Here is a 24,319-nt window from a genome sequence, read left to right on the forward strand (position 1 = left end):
AATCGACTGTGAGGGGTTAGGATTCATATTAGGACTTCCAGAGCAATTTCTAAGAAAATCATTCCCCAAACACAGGCTTAACAGAAGAGGGATTAAAACGGTTTACTAAAAACTTGTGTAACTCAAAAGAAAAAAAAAAAAAGAACAGAGAAACACACGAGACATATAGAAAATAAATAGAAAAATAGGAAATGCACGGGCAACCACATTGGTATTTACCGTGAATGTGAGTAATTGGTACACTTTAATGAGAAGGTGGAGATTTTCCATCTCCGGTGAAAACAATGAAAGATCTGACTCTATGCTATTTCTAAGACACAAACTTAATTTTTTTTTCATTTTGTTTATTTTAGAGAGAGAACAGGAGAGGTGCAGAGAGAGGGAGAGAAAGAGAATCCCAAGCAGGCTCCACACTCAGTACAGAGCCTGACATGGCGCTCGATTTCACGACCGTGGGGTCATGACCTGAGCCAAAATCAAGAATCAGAGTTCAACCGACTGAACCACCCAGGCACCCCGCAGGTACAGGCTTTAGATGCAAGGACACCAGTAACTTAAAGGCAGAGTGGAGGCACCTGAGTGGTTCAGTCAGTTGAGTGTATGACTTCGGCTCAGGTCATGATCTCACAGTTTGTGAGTTTGAGACCAACACTGGGCTCTGTGCTGACAGCTCAGACTGGAGCCTGCTTCAGATTCTGTGTCTCCTTCTCTCTCTGCCCCTCCCTTGCTCGTGCTCTGTCTCTGTCTCTCTCTCTCTCTCTCTCAAAAATAAATAAACATTACAATTTTTTTTAAAAAAAAGTCAGAGGAAGGAAAGAGGCAGATTACGTGTTGTAGACTGAATAACAGACATCTGAAGATACCAGGTTCTGATCCCTGGAACCCATAGTTACTATTTTATAAGGAAAAGGACCTCATCCTTACCCAGCCCGACTCATGGGGACAGAGGTCCAGCCAAGGAGCAGCAGGCTGTAAGAGCAGAGGGCTCTTCAGCATCCTGCAGGGACTGACTTCATTTGGGCTAGAGCGTGGGGAAGTCAGAGTTCAAGGGATTATCCAGTCAGCAGAGATCTCAGAGGTGGGCCTGCAGCAGGCCGGCACTGGCGCCAACAGCTCAGAGGGACACAGCGGGCCAGCCAGAAATGTAAGAAAGAGTTCCAGAAATGGAACTGCCCTCCGGGGCTTGAACGCAGCCTCAAAATCTGTGAGCATCCTGCCTGCACAAAACAAACAAACAAACAAAAAAACAGACTTTAATTGGATCAGGCTGTGAAGAGTAGTAATACTCCAGATGCTGTCAAACCCACTGGAAAGATCCACTAGCAATGAGGAGAAGCTCAGAGCTGTGCATGGGGAAACTGAAGCAGGCCAGCCAGACGCTCCGTGGGGAGCCATGGACCAGAGCTGAGCACCCACAGAGGCCACTGCCGTCTCTGGTGTCACAGCCCATGCGGCCACCACCTCCACTACCGCCGCTGGGTTTTGGCTCAGGGGACACGCCCCCATCCCTCTCAGCACCGTGGAGACAGATAACGGCCCAGTGAGCCCATGGGGTGGGGGTGCTCAGGGTCCCGGCTAACTGCAGTGGATTCACTAGTCTGTCCAGTTTCCCTCCCCAAAATGACAAGATAAATGGCAGGTTCTCCTCCCTTCTCGTACATCCCAGGCGTGGCACAGCAGGGCCCCCGATCCAGAAATCCCAGGAGGTGCAGACGGAAAAAATAGTTCCTTAAAATGTCTGTTTTAGTCTGCCAAAGGATGTGAGCAGAGGGGCTGCCGGGGACCGAATGCCTGTCCTTCCCCAGATTCCTATATTGAAGCCCAAACCACGGCCTCAGCAGATGGACCCGTGCAGGGTGAGCAGGTCATCACAGCGGGGTCCTCAGAAACGGGGTTCAGGCTCTTCTAAGGAAGATGGGAGAGAGAACTCTGTGGCCAGGTGGCCATCTGGAAGACAGCCCTCAGCAGGCACCAAGCTGCTGACCCCCAGGGGGGTCTTGAACTTGCAGCCTCCAGAAGTGTGAGGGACATGTGTCTGTCATTCAGCTCAACCGTGCTGTTGTGTTCGGGGATGGCGGCTTCTCTGAACAACAGAAAACCCTTCTGCCAACCTCTGTCCTTCTCTGCCCAACCTCCCTCTGATCAGTCATGGGCTCCCTGCCGGGTTATAGAAGCTGAGAAGCTAGTGACACGCACTCCCCTACCCCCAGGAGGAAAAGATCAAGCTTTCACCAACCTTGCACCATGCAAAGCCAACACCCTATATGCCCATCTGTCTGGGTGAGAGATGGGTTCATTTGTGTTCACTGTATTATTCTAATTTTCAGCCGCTGTCTCTTTCATTCTTATGCAGGTCCTGGACATTGCAAATATCATAAAACAAGTAAAGGTAAAAAAAAAATCACTTGTATCTGACAATATTCTCTGTCTCTTTCATGGTGTAACTTCTTGAGACCAGCTCCCAACCTTTACCTTTTAGGACAAATGGAAGCCAATCAAATGTTCTCTCTCTCGGGGTGCCTGGGTGGCTCAGTCGGTTAGGCATCCAACTTCAGCTCAGGTCGTGATCTTATGGTTCATGGTTTCAAGCCCTGCATCAGGCTCTGTGCTGACAGGTAGCTCAGAGCCTGGAGCCTGTTTCGGATCCTGTGTCTCCCTCTCTCTCTGACCCTACCCTGCTTACATGCTAGCTCTCTCTCTCAGAAATAAATTTAAAAAAACATTTTAAAAAATTCAAATGTTCTGTCTCTCAAAAAGCCCACCTGTCTGCTGTGGATAGCCATGATTTAAGAAGCGGCTCTCAGAATAAAGGAGAGGCATTAGGCACACCAGTGCTGCCCTTTCCAGCCACCTGCCGGGAAGGATGGCACACAGAAAGGAATACACAGAGAGCAGGGCATTCCGGTTACTCTTGGCCAACAGTCTCTCCCTGCTGTCTACACTAAGGCCGGGGCAATGTTCTTCTCCGGGGCTGGACCACACAGCTGTGATCTCTGCTTCCTTCTTCCGATTCTCCACTTTCCTATCTTAATCAACGTGCGTGTCTGCATGTCCCTCGAGGAGGGTTTGGCCATCAGGGAGTAACCTAAGTTGGCCGCTTTCCTTCAGGATCCTGGGTGGTGAGCACCGTCTTCCATGGGGCTGTGGCAGCGGGCCGTTGCGGGGGGAGGTTGGCGCGGGAAGCGGGGAGGAAGTAAATGCGCCCAAGTGAGTGCACTGAGTTATCGATAGGACCCAGAACCACGTTGTGAGCTGGCGCTGAGACTACTAAGGCGCAAGAAGACAGGGAGCTGACTCATCTCCTCAGCTGGGTGGGGCGCTCCCAGCCTGACCCCGGGGGTTAGTGAAGGGATGACTTGGAGGGGAGGGCCCGCGGGTGCCCACTATGGTCCTACACGATTCTGGGATCGCTGTGGTGGAAGAACATCCTGTTGCCCGGCGGCCCTTGTGGCTCATCTGCTCTGCGGGTCCATTAGCATCTCGGCGATGTTTGCACCTGTTTTCCTTCCTCAAACTCCAGTGGCCGATGTCACTTCGGGAGAATGGAATGTGAACGGGTCCCCCAGTGCAGTTGATGACTTTCAGGTTCAGTGCCAGTGCCTGACAGACTCCTGGCTGGTTTCTGGGCACACAGCTGCACACGCATGCACGCAGATATCCCCTCTCTCATCCTGGGTCAGCGGCTGGCAGGTGGCTCTGATGTGAGAAGGGACAGCTGAGGTACACCAGCTTTTGGAGAAAGCAGCCTTTCTGCCAAAGTTAGATCTCCAGGGCCGGGGTGGCAGGCGGCACTCCCCGAGCTCACACCCCGGACCCTTGTTGCGTCTCATTTGACTTTGCTGCCTCGAAACACCACCCTGGGTCCAGACAGAGCATTGGGGCCCCAAAGCCCATCAGCCCCACGAACACCCTTCTCCATTCCCGTTTCTCATTTCCTCTCAGTTTCCGGTCGTGAGCTGAAGACCAGTGCCTCCGTGGCTGCAGACACTGCCGGTGTTTTCTCCTGCAGGAAGTTCATGCTCCTAAGAACTGGAACTAAAACATCACCAACTCCTATATTTTTCAGGTGGGGGCTTGTTGACCAGGACACTCGGAGCCTCGTAACGCTGATGTTTAGTTTCCAAGGCTTTCTTGGCTGTGCCATGAGTCATGTGGGAGAAGGGACGGGGCCATGAGAGCCCACAATTGTGCAGGCTGAGGCCTCCGCCACCCCTGCGGGTGGGTGCCGGTGTCAGCGCTGCCCCCACACCTGGACGGGGACATCCAGGCGTAGGGCTGGCCGGCACCACAGTGGAAGCCACAAGGCTAGCAAGCGGACCAGCCTGGGTCTGAACCTACTTTCCCGGCTTCCGCCTCCGCCCCATCTCCACTGTGTTCAGGTTTTATCATGGATGCCTTTCAAACAGTAATATGTAAATGAAACTAACACATTGGATCCCAACTTTCCACTCTTTCTACTGGTTCTTGTCATAATCCTGCAGGAGGTGCTGTGTCCGTGCGGCGTCAGGGGGACCGAAGTGACCACGTGGGCCGTGGACACGTCCCCAGAGCACAGCCTTGGTCCCGTGGGCGGGGGCGGCCTGTCGTGGGGCCTGTGTCAGCATGAGCACAAGGCCCTCGGGCCAGCAGCGCTGGGAAAGCTCTTTCCCTCAAAGCCTAAGATCATTTAGAATTCTGCACATTTGAACTTGATCAGACTCCGCCCTAACCCTAGAATAACAAAGCTGTCTGTCCCAGTGCCAGTAGATTTCTCCACGCGTCTGTTCAAAGCTAGGATTCGCATGAGTCTGTGTCTACAAGGGAATGAGGAGGAGGCTGGGGCTGTGGGGGCTCCAGGGTCCACCCCCCCACAATGAATGGCATTCAGAGAGAGAGGAAGATGGTGTCCACTGATGTACCAACTGCCTCTGGAAATAAAGGCTTCTTTGCAAGAGGAAGGAAGGACGTTGTACAATCTGAAGAGCATGGTGAGAACCTCGGCTCTGGAGTTGAGCAACTCGGTGGAAACAGGAAGCGAGGTCGTGTGTCTCAAAGGAAAGGTCTGTTGGGGAAAATTGCAAGGTTGGGTCCCAGCAAGCCCGGGATCGCCTTAAAACCCTTCTTACGCATCCGTGACTCAGCATTCTTGCAGCCACAGTGGGACATCAAAGAGAACGCAGTCCCCTCCTGTCACTTGTTTTCCAGCTGACGCCGCAGCGGCCAACCTTCAGACTCTGTGCGGTTAGACAAGACACGTTGGGCCCCAGCCAGATTCGCAATCTGTGGCCAAGTACTGGGTCTGTTTAGAGAGCACTGGAGTCAGATTAAACTCTGGGAACCCTGTCTTGTTTACTGACCCCTCATGCTAACAGACTGAGACATGCGCTTTCCAGACACCAGGAAAGGGCCATGCACGAGTTGGGGGGAGCGCGGAATCTGGGGCCTGTGTGCCGGTTGGGGGGGTGTTTGCCTGGTAGACATGTGCCACTTGTGTGCTGCAGCCCACTGTCCCTCGTGAGTGTGAGGAGTCCTGGCACGCGACAACAGATGTGAGGTCTGCGGTGCAGCCTCCACCCCCCCGAGCTCAGCCAAAGAAGGAATACTAGCGGGGGTTCCGCACGGCTCTGCTTAGGGACTTGCTGGGCGGCAAAGCCCCCTTGTTCAGAGACTTGAGTCTCCGAGCTGGAAAAGGCAACAAGGGGACTTGGCAGATCCACCTTCAGGGAAAATCGTCCACTGTCTGCCTAAAGGCTTGCATCAATTCCAGCAGTTTCCTCGCCGAGGAGGATGAAGAAACTCCCAGAACAGTGTGTCAGGTGCCTGTGGAAGTCCACGTACCTGCCATGTGTGACTAAGAAGGGATAGACTGGTCATGGACTGGATGGAGCGCCGCAGTGAGGACAGCCCGCCGGGCATCTGCGGGATCCCCGCTGCCTTCCGGGGCTCCGTCCTCCACAGTCTGGGCTGTCATTTGTATGTCACCCCATCTTCCCTGCAGCCGGGGCAGTGCCTGCGTCGTTTTTCACGGCAGAGTTGATTTGCCGGAGCCTCAGAAATGCTAAGTGAACTCGCCTCAAGCCAGGCCGGCCGTTAGTGGGGGAACTGCATTCTCAGGGGAGGCCCTTTCCCTCTGGAGTCAGGGGGACTTGCTCCCGGGAAACCGGGTCACTGGAACGCATAGCTGTCTGCCTGCAGACACTGTGTCCTACCCACGGAGAGCTTCCTGTCAGGATGGACATGACCTTCTCCAAGGGACGCCACACACGAGCACAGGCGCCCCAATTGTTACGTCTTTCCTTGCAAACCTGGGGCTTGGCAACAGTTTCCGTGCCTGCGCTCTCAGGAGGGACCCGGCTCCCTGTGTCTGAGTATCTTAAACACCAACAGGGAGGACACTGTGGTGAGTGATTCATTAGAGAAATCCACGACTTCAGTGGCCTCCCTGTCTTCAGATGTGCATTCTAGTCAAGAGACAGCCTCTCCTGACTGGGCACACCTTAGCAACAAACCTGCACCCAATTAGCATTTCTGGCAGGTCTAATTTCAAAATCACCCAATCCTGATCCAAAAAAAAAAAGGGAGGGGGGGAGAGGAGAGAAAGAGAGACTGAGGATAGTACCACTTTCTTTCCAAATTCCTTCTTTGCATTAAATGGGATTGTGAACGCATGTGCATTTCCTGGCAGGGGATCATGCAAATTCCCCCCTATTTTTGCAGCTGTTCCTCCCACCATAGGACTGCAAGGCCACTGACCTAACCCCTTAGATGTCCCCTTAGCTCACAGACAGGTGTCTCCTACTCTGTGCTCTGCAAGATGCCAGAAGATGTGTGGCACCAACAAGCACCCCAAGGCCTTGGGACACCTCACGGGGGCTCACACACGTGCTGTGCACCGCGTCCCGGACTGAGTGGGCTACGTCCAGGGGACTGAGGGGACACGGGCTGAGGGGATGGAGAGTTGGCCTCCAGTACAGCTCACGGGGCATCAAGCATCATGGGAAGGAAGAGCAAGAGACCTAAGAGGCTCTGAGGGAGAATGGGAGCCCGACACCTGCACACAGAGCTGAGGAATTTCTTCTAGAAAAGACTACCGCGTTGCATTCAGTTTACTGTTTCTCATCCCCAAGCTCAGTAGCCTGGAGCCCGAGGTGAAGACAAGCCAGTCCAGGCTGACGTAGACTCGGTCCCTGGCCCCACGCAGGGCTCAGGGTGGCGGCTGCATTCCCCCCACGCGGCAGCCCGCATCCACATCCAGAGGCTCCAATTCCTCCATCCCCAGGCTCATCCGTCCTAAGTTTTCAGGGTCACCCGCCTGACCAGCTGTTTGCGGTTCCCAGCCTTCCATCCAGGCAGTGTGGACTTGAACTCTTTCTCCAGGACAGCTCCAGTGTTACTGTATCTGGACGTAATGGTTTTATTGCTACAATAGTCACTGGCTGACAGACCAGAGGAAACAGGAAGGAAGCAGGCAGCTTGAGAACCAGGTCTGGGTCCCCGGGTTCCCACCCACCCCCGACAGGATGTGAGTTCTCACCCAAAGTCAGCTCCCTTTCCGGATCACGCCCGGGAGTCTCTCACTGCTGGGGTTTCTCCATGACTCCTTTGGGTAGGGATGAAAACGTCTCCCATCCTCCTCACCCCAAATGACGTCTCTCTTAGACCCCTTCTCAAGAAGAAGGCAGGAGGCATAGGTAAGAGACAGAGGGCTGAGAATAAAAGGAACGTTCCTGCCCACCCCCCGGCCCCTGGGCGGCTTGTTACATGGTAGCTGGCACAACACAAGGATCTCAAGGTGCGCTGACTCTCTTCTCGGCGAAGGCACCGCTGGACACAGAGGGGTTGTCAAGACTTCGTCCTCACCTGGGTCAGCCTGGGTCCCACCTGGAGCTTGGCTCACACCTGGGCAGGTGTATCCAGCAGGCAACCACCTCTAGTGGGCCGTACTGTCCACTGGGTGGTGATGCCAAGGTACTGTTCGTCGGAATGATGTCTTCAGGATAAGGGTCAGCCGGAGGTGCTGCGGGGGGCACCCTGGCCCAGCCCCAGCATCTGGAGGCTTCTCATTAGATTTGATCAAAGAAAGACCTTTCCTAATTTAAGTTGAAAGCAATCAACCAAAACCTTGGAAACTACTGAATGACGTCATTTTGAAAGGGCCCTTTTAGGGAGGCTACCAACGTTGTCAAGTTCTTGTCTCATGAGTACTCAGCTTCTCATGGCAATGAACGTGGAGGAGCTAGGCAAGTCGCTGGGTGTCGGTCCCTTCTCCCTGCCTCCTTCCCTCCCTCAGTTCACTCTTTCCCATCCCACCCTCCTCCCTTCCTTCCCTCCCTCCTTCCTTCCCTCTGTCCCTCCCTCCTTCCCTCCTCTTTCTTGCCTTTGTGCCCTCCTTCTGGTCTTTCTTTGAATTTGGAGGATTCCAAGTGCTTTTCAGAAATCAAAATGCTTTGATTCCATAGATTACCAGGTATTTTCTTTCAGAAGTAATTCACTCCACCACGGACTCGAGGATAATGCACATACATAGATAAAGAGCAGAATCTCCAATGAGATCAATAGTGAAGTACAGTATCCTGTTTCTCCCCTGATGGTGGAAGCACAACGGGCAAGATGTTGTCTGTGGATGCGTGTGTCGGGCACATGGACCATCAGACACAGACAGGCAGAGCGTGTCCACAAAGGCAGTGGTTGTAGGGAAAGGGGGAATCTCTGGGGTGTTGCTGGATTGACGTCCTAACATATAGAGGGCAAGCCAGGCTCCCCAGGTTTTAATCTGCCTCAACTACTTTCTTCCCACCCTTTAGCCTCATCATCTGGGACAATGGCCGCAGTAACGGCGTCCGCAGGTTATACTCACTCAGTTATCACATCTCTGAAATGCTCTCAGAGCATACAGGTGTTTGGGAGCAAATAATTCACCACTCTGAATCTCTGTCTCATCTTCATCAGATGTGACAGTCGGGCATCAACTGCCTCACGTCCCGTTCCGACCTCAAGGGGGTGACTACGGGTGGTGTTGGGCAGCGAGGTGCGCTGGGGAGGGCAGCCAGTGGACTGTCCACTGAATCCCAGAACGAGAGGACCCGTCAGGACCCTGTGGGCCACGCAGCCTGTGAACTTCGCCCTCCCTGTGATCTCCGAGGGAACGGGCTTTCTCGGTCGGCTTGCAGGCTTGTGCAGCACCTGTGCTTGAGTAGTTTCATGATTATGAAGTTTGGGTTTGGGGAGGCTACAAACGTTTGGGTGGTTTTCTGGCCGTCACCTTGTCCTGTTATCCGTGGAGGTGCTCTTCCAACACGGGAGACGGGCCGTCCTATGCTGGCTCCAGCCCGTTCCCATGGGTCCCTCCCACGGCAAACTGAATACGGTACTCTCCCTCCCCACCGCGTGTGCGTGTGTGCGAGTGTGTGAACACAGCAACGCGCTTTTAGGAAACTTTGTTTGCGATGAGGTTTTGGTATGCTGCCCATGAGAATACAATATTGAGGCAAATTCCTTACGAAGTCTTAGGCTCCTTTTTTCTGCTTTGTGCCTATTTTATATCACTGTTTTAGGGGCGCCTGGGTGGATCAGTCGGTTAAGCATCCAACTTTGTTTGGCTCAGGTCATGATCTCAAGGTTCGTGAGTTAGAGTCCCACATCAGGCTCTGTGCTGACAGCTCGGAGCCTGGAGCCTGTTTCAGATTCTGTGTTTCCATCCTTCTCTGCCCCTCCCCCACTCATGCTTTGTCTCTGTCTCTCAAAAATGAATAGATGTTAAAAAAAATTAGATCACTGTTTTATGCAGTGATCTAAATGTAGAATAAAACATCTGAACTGAGACATTACTAGGATCTGTGTTAAACAGGGAACAGATAGGTCCTCGGAAGGGAGCACATTACTTGAACCTAATCTGTACCTTTTTCTTATCTTCTGAAAACGTTGACATAACTGTTCTCTTTGTGTTTGTAATAGTCCTTGCTCCTGGTTCAGGCAAGAATGGGAGGAAGACACATACCAGGAGAGCAAAGAGAGTGATTTCCCTGATGTCTGCATTCAAATGGAAAGAAGCCCCCACAGTAGAAGGACATTGGCCTCGGCTCTCAATCTCGAGAGGCAATCCCAAACCCCAGAAATGAAAGATCGAAGCATCCCTGTTGACTGTTCATGATCCTATCTTTATTCCTTTAATGTGAATAACTTGTAGATGTCCCAAAGATACACCTGCAATCTGGTTAAGGCGAAACAGAGGAAAACCTTGGAGGGGGAGAGATACACACACATGGGTTGCCCCGGGAGCATTGCCATGATGATCTGATAGCAAACTGACCACTTCTGCGCAACTGCACAGCCTAGGCCAAAGGGGAAACATTGCCGCTCAAATACTTGTCATTATCTTATTAAGAAGAAAAATGAAGTCACATCTGAGACCGATAAACCATTCCCTGCACTAAAGCCCAAAAAGAATGAGGGTGCCTGTGTGCCTGGGGCGGGGGAGGACATGGTGTAGCACAAGAGACACAAGCTTTTGGAAAGGTTTCTCAAGACAAACTTACACAAGCCACAATTATGCTGTATGCCTGCAGAACAAGAAAGATCCGGCTACTTCCGCATTTGGTGACCGAATTTACTAGAAAGACATGTGTGCCCTGGCCAGCAATCTTGTTACGTCGATTTTGTTGCCACTCGGTCATACTAAAACCTTCCTCCGCTGGCGCCTGGGTGGCTCAGTTGGTTAAGTATCTGACTCTTGATTTCGGCTCAGGTCATGATCTCGTGGTTCAGGAGTTTAAGCCCCATGTCAGGCTCTGCGCTGACGGCGTGGATCCTGTTTGGGATTCTCTCTCTCCTCTCCCTCTTTCTTTGCTTCTCCCTCTCTCCAAACAAATAAATCAACTTTGAAAAAATAAAAACATAAAATGTCCCTCCGCACCTCTGGGACCAATGTGCCAAGAATCGGGCATGGACTGAGCACAATAGATGTGAGAGAAGTTCCTGGTAACTTCGCTCATTTTGCCCAGCTGTTTGTATGAATGTCTGGAATATTCTGGGGTGACTCAGGGAGAGGAGACGGAGAAACAGACCTTCCAAGGAAGATGGGCTGGCGAATGCAGGCAAGTGCGAGGGTTTCCTCCAGGCAGGTGCTCGGGAAAATGTGTCCCCCTCTTTGTACTGAGTTTAGGGAAAACTTGCACAAACCACAAAGTAAGCCAAGAGTGTAGAAGAGCCGAATGGTCAGAAGCAAAGCCCACTGTCGGCATCAGGAAGTTGTAGATCACAGACATTGGTGATGCACCAGCAAGCACAGGTTTGTGGGTAAGTTATGCACATTTGCACATATATTTGTTATTCCTGTTTACAGTTTCCTTTTTGCTAACAATATATCTCATGCATCTTTCCATGAAAGGATACACAGATCCTCCTTCGAATGTCCGGGTGCCCCATGGGAAGTCATTGGCCTTCCATTGGTGGACATGCAGATTGGCTTCAGGGTTTACTGTTATGAGAAACAATCTGGAGTCCATGTCCGTGCACGCTGAGGTCCATGTGTCCCGAGGTTAAATTTTTAAAGTTGAATCAAACAGCGCTGGCTTTTAAAATTCCGGTACAGATGGTCAAATTGTCCTCCAAACAGACTGAATTCACATTTCCACCAACACTCTGTGGCCAGGAGGCTCCCCACTCGCTCAAGCAAACCCTGAAAACAAACAAAACAAAACAGCCGCCAAGTTTTTCTTTGTTCTTCCATTAAAAAAAAACTTTTTATTCATGAATCTTAAAATAGCTGATGCTTAGTTCTGTTTGAGGGGTCACTGCGAGACCCATCCCTCTTCCTTTTCAAATGGCAAGCAATTTCCCCTGGGACCGATTATTACAGATCCCTTTTCCGCAGCCTGAAAATGTACAAAATCAAAGCCAGGGAACAATTACTGAGTGCCTTGTGAATGGACCAAACCGTGCTGGCCACCCACCATGTAAGATGCATGGTGTCTTGAGCTTTGGCCATGCCGAGTGGGAATGGCAAACATAGATTGACCGTATGGGGGGTGGGGGTGCAGCCCAGAGCTCACAGCGCATCACAGCACAAAACCCCAGTGGCTTTCTTGGGGGAAAATTGCAAACTCGGCAGGAAGTGAAGATAGGAGACGTTAAAAGGTGCAGATGTAGCCGTCCCCACGGGAGCTGTGTCCCTGACAGTTTCAAGGAACAGAACAACCTCAGTGCCACCAAAGTCTGGCGGTTCTGGAATTCCTGTCCTTCACCTGGAAGGGGGGCCTGAGATCGGCCCCAACAGTTTTCCCACAGGCTCACACTCACAGGTGTTCCCACGGCCTGGAAGGCAGGGGACCTCGGGCAATGAGCAAACAGGTGCCCAGACAGACCACGTTGGGGGAGAGACCAGGACAGCAGGAGCCGGAGCGTGCAGAGCCCTGGGGAAGAGGGTAAGGAGGGTGGGGGCTTGGGCGCAGGCAGATGCTGAAGGAGGGTGCAGGGCTGCATGTGGGGTGGGGTCAGGGAGAGTCCTCCGCACCGTTAGCCAGGAGACCGCGTTGCGGCCCTGCTCTGCACCAGGGATACAGGTTTCAACAATATGTTCCTGGGCCTTGCTGTGGTTATTTAAGCTTACTGCACATGACAGCCTTTGCCAAGCAGGACGCACCTGGGGCTGCAGAGCGCGCCCTGATTTGCTTCTTATGAACCATGAGTCCCTGGCCTGGGGCCTGATGCTGCCGACGGCCCCACAGACCTTCGCTGAATGAGTCAGTAATTAACATGGGTGACGGTGAAGATCTAGGACACAGAGGGGCTAGGCAACAGTGGACCAAATGCTCCCAGTTATCTTGGGCAAGCACTGATATGAAGCCCAGGGCAAGTGTACCACACACGGGTGTTAGCGTGGATGGAGAATTCCAGACTTGGCTTGCCATCCCAACTCCCCAAGAACCGGAACTTAATCCTGGTGGGCTTAGCCAGGCCCAGGATCCACGAGTTTCTGAGAGCAGGATAGGAACACACTGCTCTGCCCGCCCCCTCCCCCCTACCCAGCCTCACTGCTGTGCTCACAGTTTCCTGGATTCCTGGTTTTTTTCCAGGACAAGGGCACCCGGGGGTGCAAGGGGGGGTCCATCGGTGGAGTGTCCATCATCAGCTCAGGTCATGATCTCGCAGTTTGTGGGATTGAGCCCCACGTTGGGCTCTGTGCTGACTACTCAGAACCTGCTTGGGACTCTCTGTCCCTCTCTCTGTCCCTCCCCCGCTCACACTCTCACACTCAACAATAAATAAAACATTAAAAATTTTTTAAAAAAGAAAGAAAAACAAATGAAGCCTCCCTATTGGGTAAAATTTAGACAATACAGAGGTGCAAATGAAGAAAGCAAACCACCCACAATTCCAGCCCCCAGAAGTAGCCTCTGTTAAAATTACATACGAGGGGCTCCTGGGCGGCTCAGACGGTGAAGGGTCCATCCGGCTCGATTTCAGCTCAGGTCATGATCTCATGGTTCGAGAGTTCCAGCCCCATGTCAGGCTCTGTGCTGCTGGTGCTGAGCCTACTTAGGATTCTCTCTCTTTCTTTCTCTCTGAAAATAAGTCAGTAAACATTTTAAAAAATAAAAATAAATAAAAATAAAAATACATACGAAAGGGAGCATTACCAAGAGCAGACAAAACCATGGGAGCCACGTCAGCAACACTAAACCCAATTGTTTCATGGACAAGAACGAGACCTAACTTCAGTTATTTCTTGGAAACGCCTTTGACAATTAGGAAAAGATTCTAAGTCACTTTCCTAAACATGGTGTACGGTGGTCATTTTCAGCCAATGCCCTGTGGCTGGAGGCGCCCCGTGTGGTAACCAACCTCATGGCGTCCCTTTGGGGGCCACCTGTGCTGCTGCTGTCCCTGGGCTTCCCGGCAGCTACCCGGAACCTTCCCTCCCGTTTGGTGAGCTGTCCTGATGCGCACACTAAACCCTTGCTAAATACTCGGTATTGACTCGGGAGTGTTAATTTTGCTATTTCTGGTTTCGGGGCATCACCATAACGATTTTGCTGTATAAGCTCTCTGAGTCAGGATTTTTTCTTTACCAAAATGGTGCTTTTATTCTACGCTGTAGCACAAATGATGTTCTGTGCCGTGAAACACAGCTGGGCAAACGTTTTCCACCTGCTGCCTAGCAACGCCTCCCCCTCCTCTGCCTTCTCCCTCCCCCTCCTCCTCCCCCTCCTCCCCCTTCTTCCCTTCCTTCCCCTCCTCCCCATCTCCTCCTCCCTTGCCCTCCCCTCCTCCTCCCTCTCCTCCTCCTCTCCCTTCTCCCTCTCCCTTTCTTCCTCTCCTTCCCCCTCTCCCCTCTCCTTCTTCCCTCCTCCCCATCTCTCTTTCCCTCCCCTCCTCCCTCTCTTCCCCCTCCTCCCCTTTCCCCTCTTCCCCCTCCTCTTCCTTCCTCCCTCTCTTCCCTTTCCCTCCCCACCCCCTCCTCCTCCTGCCCCCTCCACCCTTCCCCTCCCCCTCCCTCCTCCTCCACCTCCTGCACCTCTCCCTCCTCCTCATAAACTGTTCTCCACGAAGTTTGTATCCGTTTCCATTCCTGCCAGTTAGTAGAGCAAACTGCGTCTTTGCTCCTAGGAAAACAGCCCGGGTCCGCTATGCACGCGACACAGACTCACACCAGCCACTCAGGTAGGATGACAGCAGGTTGCCACTCATTGTATTTACCTTTGTGCTGCTTCTATTACTGGGGGCTTGATGTCTTCCCTTTTCTTTTCCTTTATTTCTGTTTCTTATGTTGCTTTGTGCTATTAGTGTCACTTATTTCTTCTCCTTCGATGACTTGCACATTTATAACTTTTGTGCAGTTGCCTCTGAGAACATTTTTCAATCATTATCCAGGAAGAGTGGCTTCTTTAAGAATGCCATTGGGGGAGGGTGAAGGAGAGAGGGAAAACGGGTAATGGGTTTTGAGGAGGGCACTTGTTGGGATGAGCACTGGGTTTGTATGTAAGCCAATTTGACAATAAATTATATTTTAGAAAAGTAAAAAAAAAAAGAATGTCAATACTTTTAGATTGCTCATATTTTAATTGTGTTTCTAAAATTATACCGTGTCTTATTTCCCTTTACTATAAGGTATGTAATCTTTCACAGGCAGCTCTTTTTCATTTTTCTTTTTTTTAAGTTTATTTATTTATTTTGAGAGAGAGAACAAGTGGGGCAGGGAGAGAGAGAGAGAGAGAGAGAATCCCAAGCACTCTCCTCACTGGCAGCCCAGAGCCCCACGTGGGGCCAGAACTCACGAACCATGAAATCATGACCTGAGCCAAATTAAGGCTCAACCCACCGAACCACCCAGGCGTCCCTCAAGCAGGTCTTTTTCTGCCTTAAAAATGATTCTATGTGTTTTAAAAACTGTTTCTGTTAGAATATTTTCCTGCTACACTTTAATTATAAATGAATGCATTGTTTAGTTATGAATAAGGCAATGATCTTGCCAGCTTTCTATACTTTCCTTCGATATTTATGATACTGCCTTAATCTAGTAATATTGTTAAACACTCGTCTCATTCCTCAAAATCTCTTCTTTTCCCCCATTTATCTGTCTCTTTGTTGGGCTGTGTCTGTGCCAGTCTTTTACTTACTGTACTGGTATAATGCCTCTCTTCATCAAAAAGGGTAAGGAAGCTCACCGTTGATTTTTTAAAAACATTTTCAGGGATACTTTTATGTTATTTTCTCCCAGACGAGTTTTGTCACCATGTTACATAATTACACATCGACTAGAACTCCATCATGCTTATAGATGGATAATTTGGAGAGTATTAAAGTGTTCCCAGTGGAAAAATATTTACAGTTTCTCATCATTGACCCCTATGACCCAGATCCTTGCACACCCCAACACCTATAGTAGTTATATTTTTTTTAATTTGAATTTCTTTTCTTAAGTTTCTGTACCATTTATATTTCATATGGAAAAATCTTTGTATATTTCACAAATGTTAAAAACAAGGTTATTTTTGTGTTCTTCCTTTCCTATTAATTAGGAGTTCTTGTTTCTGGTTTTGTTTTATAATGTATTTGGCATGCGACATTTCGGGGTGTTTTCTTTTATTCTCTTGTGACTTGCTTCGCAGTGCTTTTGGCTGAACAAGTGTTCTTCATTTGAATGTAGTTGAAATCAATCTTTTATTTTATTCCCAGGGACTTTTGTGTATTAGTTTAGAAGCCCTTTCTTGGTTTATGGCCCATAGAGACATTCTCCCATATGTCCTTCTAAATATTTCAGAGTTTTTCACTCTACATTTAAATCATTAGTCCAACTAAATTTGTATGTTATGACTTTTTTTTTTTTTTTTTGCAGGAATCCCCTCTGTTTTGTTGCATGTGAATAAACAGGCTTTGAACGCTTTTCTTTTCCCCTCTTGACCCACTTTCTTCCTTCTGGCAACCTGCAGAGTGGAAATGAGTGTCCAAGCCGGAGCATTGGGTGGGCTCGGAGGTCCCGTCAGGAAATCCCAGAAGGCCCGAAGGGGTCTGCACTGCTCGTGGGCATCAAGCCTGCATCTCAGACACCCAACAGACTGACCCTGTAGGACAGGAAAATTAAAGCTAATTTAACTCATCAGCTTCTGATGAATTCATATGAAAGTTTTAACAATTAAATCTACACCTTAAAATATAATTCCATGTCTATTCACATCGTCCCCATTTAGTCTTCACTCAGTTTTGCATCTGTATAGAGTTAAAGTAAGTCACTGAGATGTGGCATTGAGTTGGTGTTGGGGACCACGGAGACCACGGGGGGTGCGTCCCAGGGTGTCTTTGCACAGAGAGAGGCTGGTTAGTGGCATGCCCGAGTTCACGCTGAGCTTGGCCATTTTGGGAAGAGGGGAAACCAGTGCTGTGCCTGCAACACCTGAACTGAGTGAGGCGCCAGCCAGCACATGCAGTGACGTCCACCCCGATTCCATCCAGGATGCAAACCGTCCAACGGAGATGCTGGACATCCTGACACCATCAGGCCATGTTCAGGTGCGGAGGAGACAGGTGCGGAAGCCTGGGCCTCACGCCAGGAAGCCTGACGCAGTTGTTGGGGGGCTGCTCCTCTCATGAGCCCCAGGGCTCTGGCTGGAGACTCCTTCTCAAGGACACAGGGAGTGCGCACAGCCCGACGGGACGGAGACAGTGGTTTCTGGACACCAAGGGTAGGTCTGCTTCCTGTCCTGCATCTCAGATACAACGTCTCCCCCAGGGCAAAGGGCAGCTGGCGTCTAGCCCATCAGAAGGGTTGGGGTTCCCTGAATTCGGGGTTCCTCAGGCCGTGATGTTGTGTGTGCCTGGACCATTTGCCTCCACCCCATGGGACAATGGGGGGTGAATGGATGTGCCCAAGTCACAGGGAGAATATTCCTTATCAGGATGTCACGATGCTGGTTCCAGGAGCGTCCAGGCACAGTCATTGCAGGGGGAGGCGTGAGCCGGCATCTCTGGGCATCTAGGAGGGAGACATCATTGGGACAGGGCTCTCCAGTCATGGAAAATCCCGTCACCAAAGGTCACGCTGTTGAATGGGACTCCTCATCATCTTCCGAGTGAGACAGGCCCAGACACACTCGAAGAACGGCACGTGGTCCCTGTTGTTTGTGGGAGGAGCGGGGAGCCCGGGGCAGCCGGGGCCTGTGAGACGGCCTCAGCCCAAGCCTGGGGCCCGTGGCCACCTGCCACTTCTTCCCAGACGTCCACCTTGGAGGGGATCCATCCTCCTCACTCGCCTTCTGTTTCCATCCGAGAGTGTTTACTAGCTTGGTGGTTTTCCAAAACACCTTGAGTTGCCGAATTCTTTACTCGAGCAAAGTTGCACGTGGGCGCAGCCCAGCTGGGGGCAGACGTGCCCCGGAAGGTGGGGTCCTGGTTCTCCGCATCCTGCCTCTGCCTGGTCCCACCCCTTCCCTGAGACTCCGGGATGAGCGTCCGGGCATCAGGATGCAAGAGTGCGTGGGGCACTGACAGGAAGGGCCAGACACCCCCCAAGAGCCCATCTGCACTGACTTCCAGCTGCATGAAGCCCTCGAGGAAGTGCATGCCCGGTGGTTGATCCGGGAAGCATCGTCAGAAGAAAGAGCGGCACCCCTCGGCTGGACGATCCCGGAGTCCTTGTGGAGATCGAGTTCTCCTTCAGACCCAGGCCGCCAATGTCTTCACGTTTCCAGATTGTTCTATTTAAAGTGTTTTCTGCGCTTCCCTGGGTTTCTTTCCTCGTTGCACGAGGCCCTTCCCGCAAGTGGACAGGAACGGGGAAGTCACCCCAATGACGCATGCAGCCGGTGTGGGGTTTGTGCCAGAATCTGGACCCACTTAATGTCTGGAAGGATGTCAGACGGTCTTCAAATAAATGAAGGTTTTACGAGCTGGGGAAGGAGAGGGGCTGAGGCTGGTCCAGTGCACCCGGGCTCACAGTGCAAGGAGGAGCCACAGCCAGTACATGGCCAGGAACCATGCTTCTGTTCCAGGAGTGAGGGAAGGGAAAGGGGAGCCCAGGCACGCACAGAGCCCCAAGTCCCAACGGAGCCTTGTGAGGACTGAGGCTCAGCAGCCACCAAGCTGCCCTCCGCTGCCCAGACTGCCAACGCCTGTCCCTCCCGTTTCCTGCTGCTGGCCATGCTGGCTGCTTGCAGACGTGTGTGTTTCTGAGCTGACACCAACTCACTTGCAGGGCGGTGGTGGGGTGCATCTGGGGGGCGGTCCCAGGGAGCCCAGCACGGGGACGGTCCTGGGGACGGTCCAGGGGAGCCCAGGACGGGGACAGCCGCGGGGAGTCCAGCAGAGGGAAGGCCGGCAGCACACCGCGAGTCGTTTGAGTCTCCGCCACAGTGACATACGTGTCAGGTGTTTATTTTCCCTGTTTCACACATTTCCAATGCTAGACTCTCCAGTTACAGGTGCACATGTGTGTCCTTCCTTCCCCCCAGCACACACACGGGTGGCTCTCCGCCTGCTGACATGGGCCATGCCCCCACGTGTCTCTGACACACGGCCACAGTACTTTCCCTAGGAGGCGTCCTACGGGGACACACCAGTCTCCAGGAGTGGCCCACGCACCCTCGGCCTCCAGACTCATTCCCCAAGATGCTGATCCGAGGGGCGCCGGCGAGGACCACAGCCGGGGAGCTCCTACCCCCTCCCCTGACCACTACCACCTGCACCAGCATGTCCCCCTGCCGGCTCCCTGCCCTCTGCCCCTGTGGTCCTGTTTCAAACCCACCGTCTCTGAGGGACACTTTTGGATCTGCTCCTCCTCTGGGACCCCCCAGGGGCTCGAATCCTATTGAAGAAAGGACGAGGGCTTCTCCCAGCAGCTGGGACTCAAATCTGCCACATTGGCCTGAGAAGCAGCAGACACGGTGGCTCAGACACTGTGTCCATCAACAGCTTGTCAACCACAGTACCTTTGCACAGCAGATTCCAATCAGAATCTGTGGTTTATGCCGAGTGGAACGGTCTGGGGCTTCTTAAGGTGAGGGGGCGGAACTGAAACAAAGACCCCCCAGGACGTGTTAGCCATCACACATCTTTTGAATCATGCAGTCAATCAGAGGCAGCCTCGGAGGACACTGCACCACCTGCAGAAAAACAAACTCCAATTTACCTCTCCCCCCGGGATGCAGTCAGATTTCCCCAGCCAGAAGCCAGCCACTTGCGAAATGGCTAAACTTTGAGGTTCGAGGGTGCACGGCCTCCCGGGCCGAGGTGGCTTGGCTTTGTGTGGGGAAAAAGGATGAACGAAGAACAGGAAGGCTTCAATGGTGCCGGCCCCTCTTCTCCTCATGTGGGTGTTTGGATCCCACACAGCAGGTGGGGCGCAGTGTAGGAGTCGTGGGAGAGGCCCCGGGAGGGATAGATGTGCAGGGGGGCCTTTCACTGAAGGCTGCTGGGCACGGATGCCTGTGGGAGGCAGGGTCCAGCCGACTTCTCCATGAAAGGTTGAGCTCCTGAAGCTGTTGGCCCCCTGATGCCCGCGGGCTCTCTACGCCCTGGCCAGCCTTCGGGAGCCCTTGGGAGTGGCCTGGTGACCCCGTCCTACTCAGTTCTGAACTGCTGGAGGCAAAGCTCTTTGCGCGTCACCGTGAGTGGCGGCCCTGTTCTCCCACCACCTGTGCACCAGGCAAGGTCTCCACCCCTCAGCCAGTCTCGGCCGCGGGGTGTCCAGCTGTGTCACCCATAGTCAAAGAACCAATGCAAAGGGAGGGGACAGCCCGCTGAGGGGTCTTCCTGGCTTAGCCTGTGGACTCCTCCATGTTGGTGGGCTCTCACAGGCACACCATCTCCCTATTGGACACAGCATCCAGAAGCTTCCGGAAGGCACTCAGTAAGGACATATCTAGGGAGAGGAGAGTCCGGGTGTGGAGGCTCTCTCTGGAGACATGGGGTGGTGCTGGAGCAATTCCAGGCAGGTTCACAGCCTCATTCAGCTGCACACCTTTCCTGGTCCTAGAAGGAGCTAAGAACCTGGTCCCCAATGCTTTTGTGGACTTAGCAGAGCCGCGGCCCCATGTAGAACAAGGGTCTCCTTGGAAAGTGCCTTGTTTTCTCAATGGAATCTGAGAAGTTGCTCAGAATTGCCCATCGATGTGCTTCCTGGTGAGTGGTTCACAGCCTTTGTTTAGGGCAGGCCAGACAGAAGGTGGCCTGTGCTGTGTCCTCTGCAATTCCTACCCCAAGGGACACACCTTCTGGCCCCAATATCAGAGCGCATTGCCTTAAAAGGACATGTGCGGCCCCAGCACAAGTTAAGCCACAGACCTGAGCCCAACGTGGGAGGGCAGGACTTTGAGAAAAGGGCTCTACCAGGAGGCTCTGCTCCTGGACCCAGTCCTGGCCTGAGCGCGTGTCCCCCATATGCCCCGCTGCACCCCTGGGCTTGCCCCTATGGGTCCCTCCCTGTTCTCCTGCCTTCACCCACCCTGTGCCCCCCTGTGCCCCACCCTTCTCCTGCCCCTCACCCACCCCTGAACCATTCCCCCCACATTCTCCTGCCCTGCCCCCCTTGCACCCCCCACGTCTTCCCTGGGCCAGTCCCACAGTCTGTGCTCTGTCCCTGAGGCCACTGTGCCAGGCCATCTGTGGGGCCCTCCCTAGAAGTGGCATCCTGCACCTCTCAGGGGGCGACTATTTTCTTATTCTAACTTTCTGTCCCAGCACTCTACCTTGAAAAAACCCAGTTCCGGTGGGGGAGGGCATATAAGATGCTGAAAAGAATCCTAACTGTCCAAACACACATTTGGTTAATTTGGAGCCCATGCCCTCCATGGGCTTTCAGGATGCACCTTCGTAATTGGGGCAGACTAATAACATTTCTCACTCCCGTGGCATTTCAGCGAGCAGACATCCAGCGAGCACTGCGTTCCATGGACAACAGATTCTAGAAAACACAGACAAGCACGGAGCACAGCTCTGTGAGGAAGTATATGCCTTCACTCATACCCATTTGTCATCGACTACGGTGCCATCAGCCAGGAAGCATCCAATCAAGTTTTGCTGCATGTAGAGATAGACGAGATGAATCTTCCTTTCCCTCCCTCCCCTGGGGAGATCGAGAGCAGGGGCTGGTCTGTGAGGTCTCAAGGGAGGTCTGTCTTGGAGAAAACACTGTACGATAATGAATATAAAGGATGAAAGTGAACACTTCATTAGAATAAGACTAAAATCCTCACCAAGAAGAGAGATGTTCTATGCCACCAACAGTCACCACGTCCAGAAACGAACGTGATGGTCACAGTCAGCCATGGCCTCCTGACGGCTCTGGAATATCATTTCCCCACATTCTGCTGGTAGACTCTCCACCTCCACAGCCTGGAAAAGACCCTCCAAATGTTTTCAGCCCAGAGCGCCCTCGGTTCCTCTGGCGGACCGCACCCCCTGCCACCGGGAAGGGTTCCGTGGTGCCTGGATCAGTCAGGAGCCGGGGAGGTACGTGGTCACGAGCGGGGTTACAGTGAGCAGTCGGCTCCTGTGGTGGACGAGCCCCAAGGTCTGCAGCCTGCAGCTTGGACACTACCTGACATGTGGTCCCAGTCCCACTCGGAAGGCTGAGAGCCAGAGAGATGGGGGTGAGCTCCAATCCACACGCCGGGAGGCTCAAGATACAGCGGCTGAAGCTTGAGTCTGATTCCAAAGTTCTGGAAAAGACCGATGTCTCATCTCAGTCTGCGAGGCCAGACGCATCCCCTTTTACTCAGCCTTTTTGTTTTATTCAGGCCTTCAACTGCTTGGACGGGGCCCACCACATCAGGGAGGGCAGCCTGCTTTACTTAGTTTACTAGCTCAGATGTTAACCTCACCTAGGAACTCACTCACAGACACATCCCCCAAATGTGCAGGCACACCAGTTGACACATGAAATTAACCATCGCAGTGTCCAGATTGCTCAGTGACCCCCTCAGTGAGCGCAGAGAAGCGCCTTTCTCTCCGGTGACCTCAGTTGTCTAAGACAGGTGGGTAATCTTGGATGTTCCTGTGTCTAGGTGGGAAGTTGTGTCATTTGGTGTGAGGGACTCCAACACCTTCATCCCAACCTCCTGCCCGTCACCCACTCGGGGCCCAGAGCTGTGAGTGATGCTGATTCTCATCTGCCCCAGTACTTGAACTTGACCTTGGGGAGCGTTTCTTGATCACCTGCTCCTGGGAATAGCTGCTTGCACCTTGCCTGATCTGCTTGCCGTCAACACGGACTTGCATCCATTGCTCAAATGCTAAGTGTCATGAGGGAGGTAATGAGCCGTGGGCCACTTGTCTCCTGTCTCCAGTGACACTTCGTGTTTAGAAAGACCCACTGCAGGTGCTGAAGTGTATGTCATCAGCACTAAGTCTAACATGGTTCCGCACTTGGGTTGCAAAAGGCCATGACTGATGCACACTGTCTCGGGCAAAACACTGCAGTAAACACACACACATCAAAGAGCAGAAGGGGAGAATCCCCAGACGCTTAGTGCAGCGATGTGGCTGGAGCAGAGGCCCTGGGGTGCTCACACCTGGGGGGCTGTGCAGTGGAGACAGAAAAGACCCAAGAAATGTGGAGCTTCTGGCCCATCCTTGCAGAGCAGCTGGGACATGGGGAGGGAGTGCATTGTATGAGCCGGTGCGTGCCTGGGGAGAGTTCCACCGGGCCTTGGGGTGATGGCAGGAGAGAGGGACCTTAAGCAGAGGTGGCTGGGGAACCCCTTCCGTCCTTTTCATTCGGGGGAACCCCTGCTGGGCTGGACGTGGAAGTCACGCCCTGCGGCAAATGACTGCACCGAGCCCTCTGGACACAGGGCCAGGGGCCTTCCGTATCCTGAGACAAAGGGGCACCTGCTGAGGCCGTCAGCCAGCAATCTGAGGCAATACTGCCCCCCACTCAGTCACGTGGACTGAGGAAAGCAGGGTGGCTGCGGGGATTGGTGGGAGGGGAAGTACCAGCGAGGGATGAGCGAATGAGATAATGCGATTTGCAGAGTAAGCGGGAAAGCCTTCCAGTCTGGTGCCCTGGGACACGACACAGAGAGGGTGCTTTCTGTCACCTGTACACGCGTCATGATTCGAGATTCATCAGGTGTAATGATGGACCTGCTCAGTGCCAGCCGGCAATTAGTGTGAGTCCACGGTGGGCTGGGACCTGGGAGAACGTACCGGACCCCACAACGATCCTACACATGGGGGACTGTCTCCACTGTATGGATTATAGAAGTAGGGCTGGGAGCAGCGGCTTCCCCAGAGCTGAAGGCATTCCCTTGACTCACATTTCAGTGCTCCTCCTGCTATGAAGCTGAACGACACCTCTTGCCTATGTCACGGGGCACAATGCCATTTAATTTTCTGGGATGACCTACTTGGCAGTGGGACGTGCTCTGTGCATACGCATGTGACCTTACACAGTTTTCTATATGCGACCAGAACACTTAACTGGCGAGAATCCATTTCATCTGATAAGACCAAGTAGTTCTCATAGGCAGGCGCAGTTTCCAGCGTCGAGATGCTAAATATCAAAAGACTTTATGAAGCAACCCACAGGCCGTGCCCAATGCGTGCTGACGGTGTGCCATGTGCCCCAATTCCTCAAGGTCTGACGCTTGGTAAACACAGGACACGTTTGCTGTGCAGTCACTCCCATTTTGCAGATGGGAAAATCAAGTCCGAGCAGCTTGGTTCTTATCTGCCCAGGCTCAGAGAGCCGGGAGGTGGTGGACAAAGGAATCAACAGGCAGCAGTTGGACTAAAAATCCAGACCCCCTCCAACGCCAGGGTTCGGCAGAAAGTCTCCAGCTCTCTACTCAGTATCCCGCACTTGATGTGACAGAGGACGGCTCCGTCTTGAGGGTGAACTCCATCC

The sequence above is a fragment of the Hyaena hyaena genome, unplaced genomic scaffold, assembly GCF_003009895.1.
Source record: "Hyaena hyaena isolate Hyena2069 unplaced genomic scaffold, ASM300989v1 scaffold_218, whole genome shotgun sequence".
Lineage (NCBI taxonomy): Eukaryota > Metazoa > Chordata > Mammalia > Carnivora > Hyaenidae > Hyaena > Hyaena hyaena.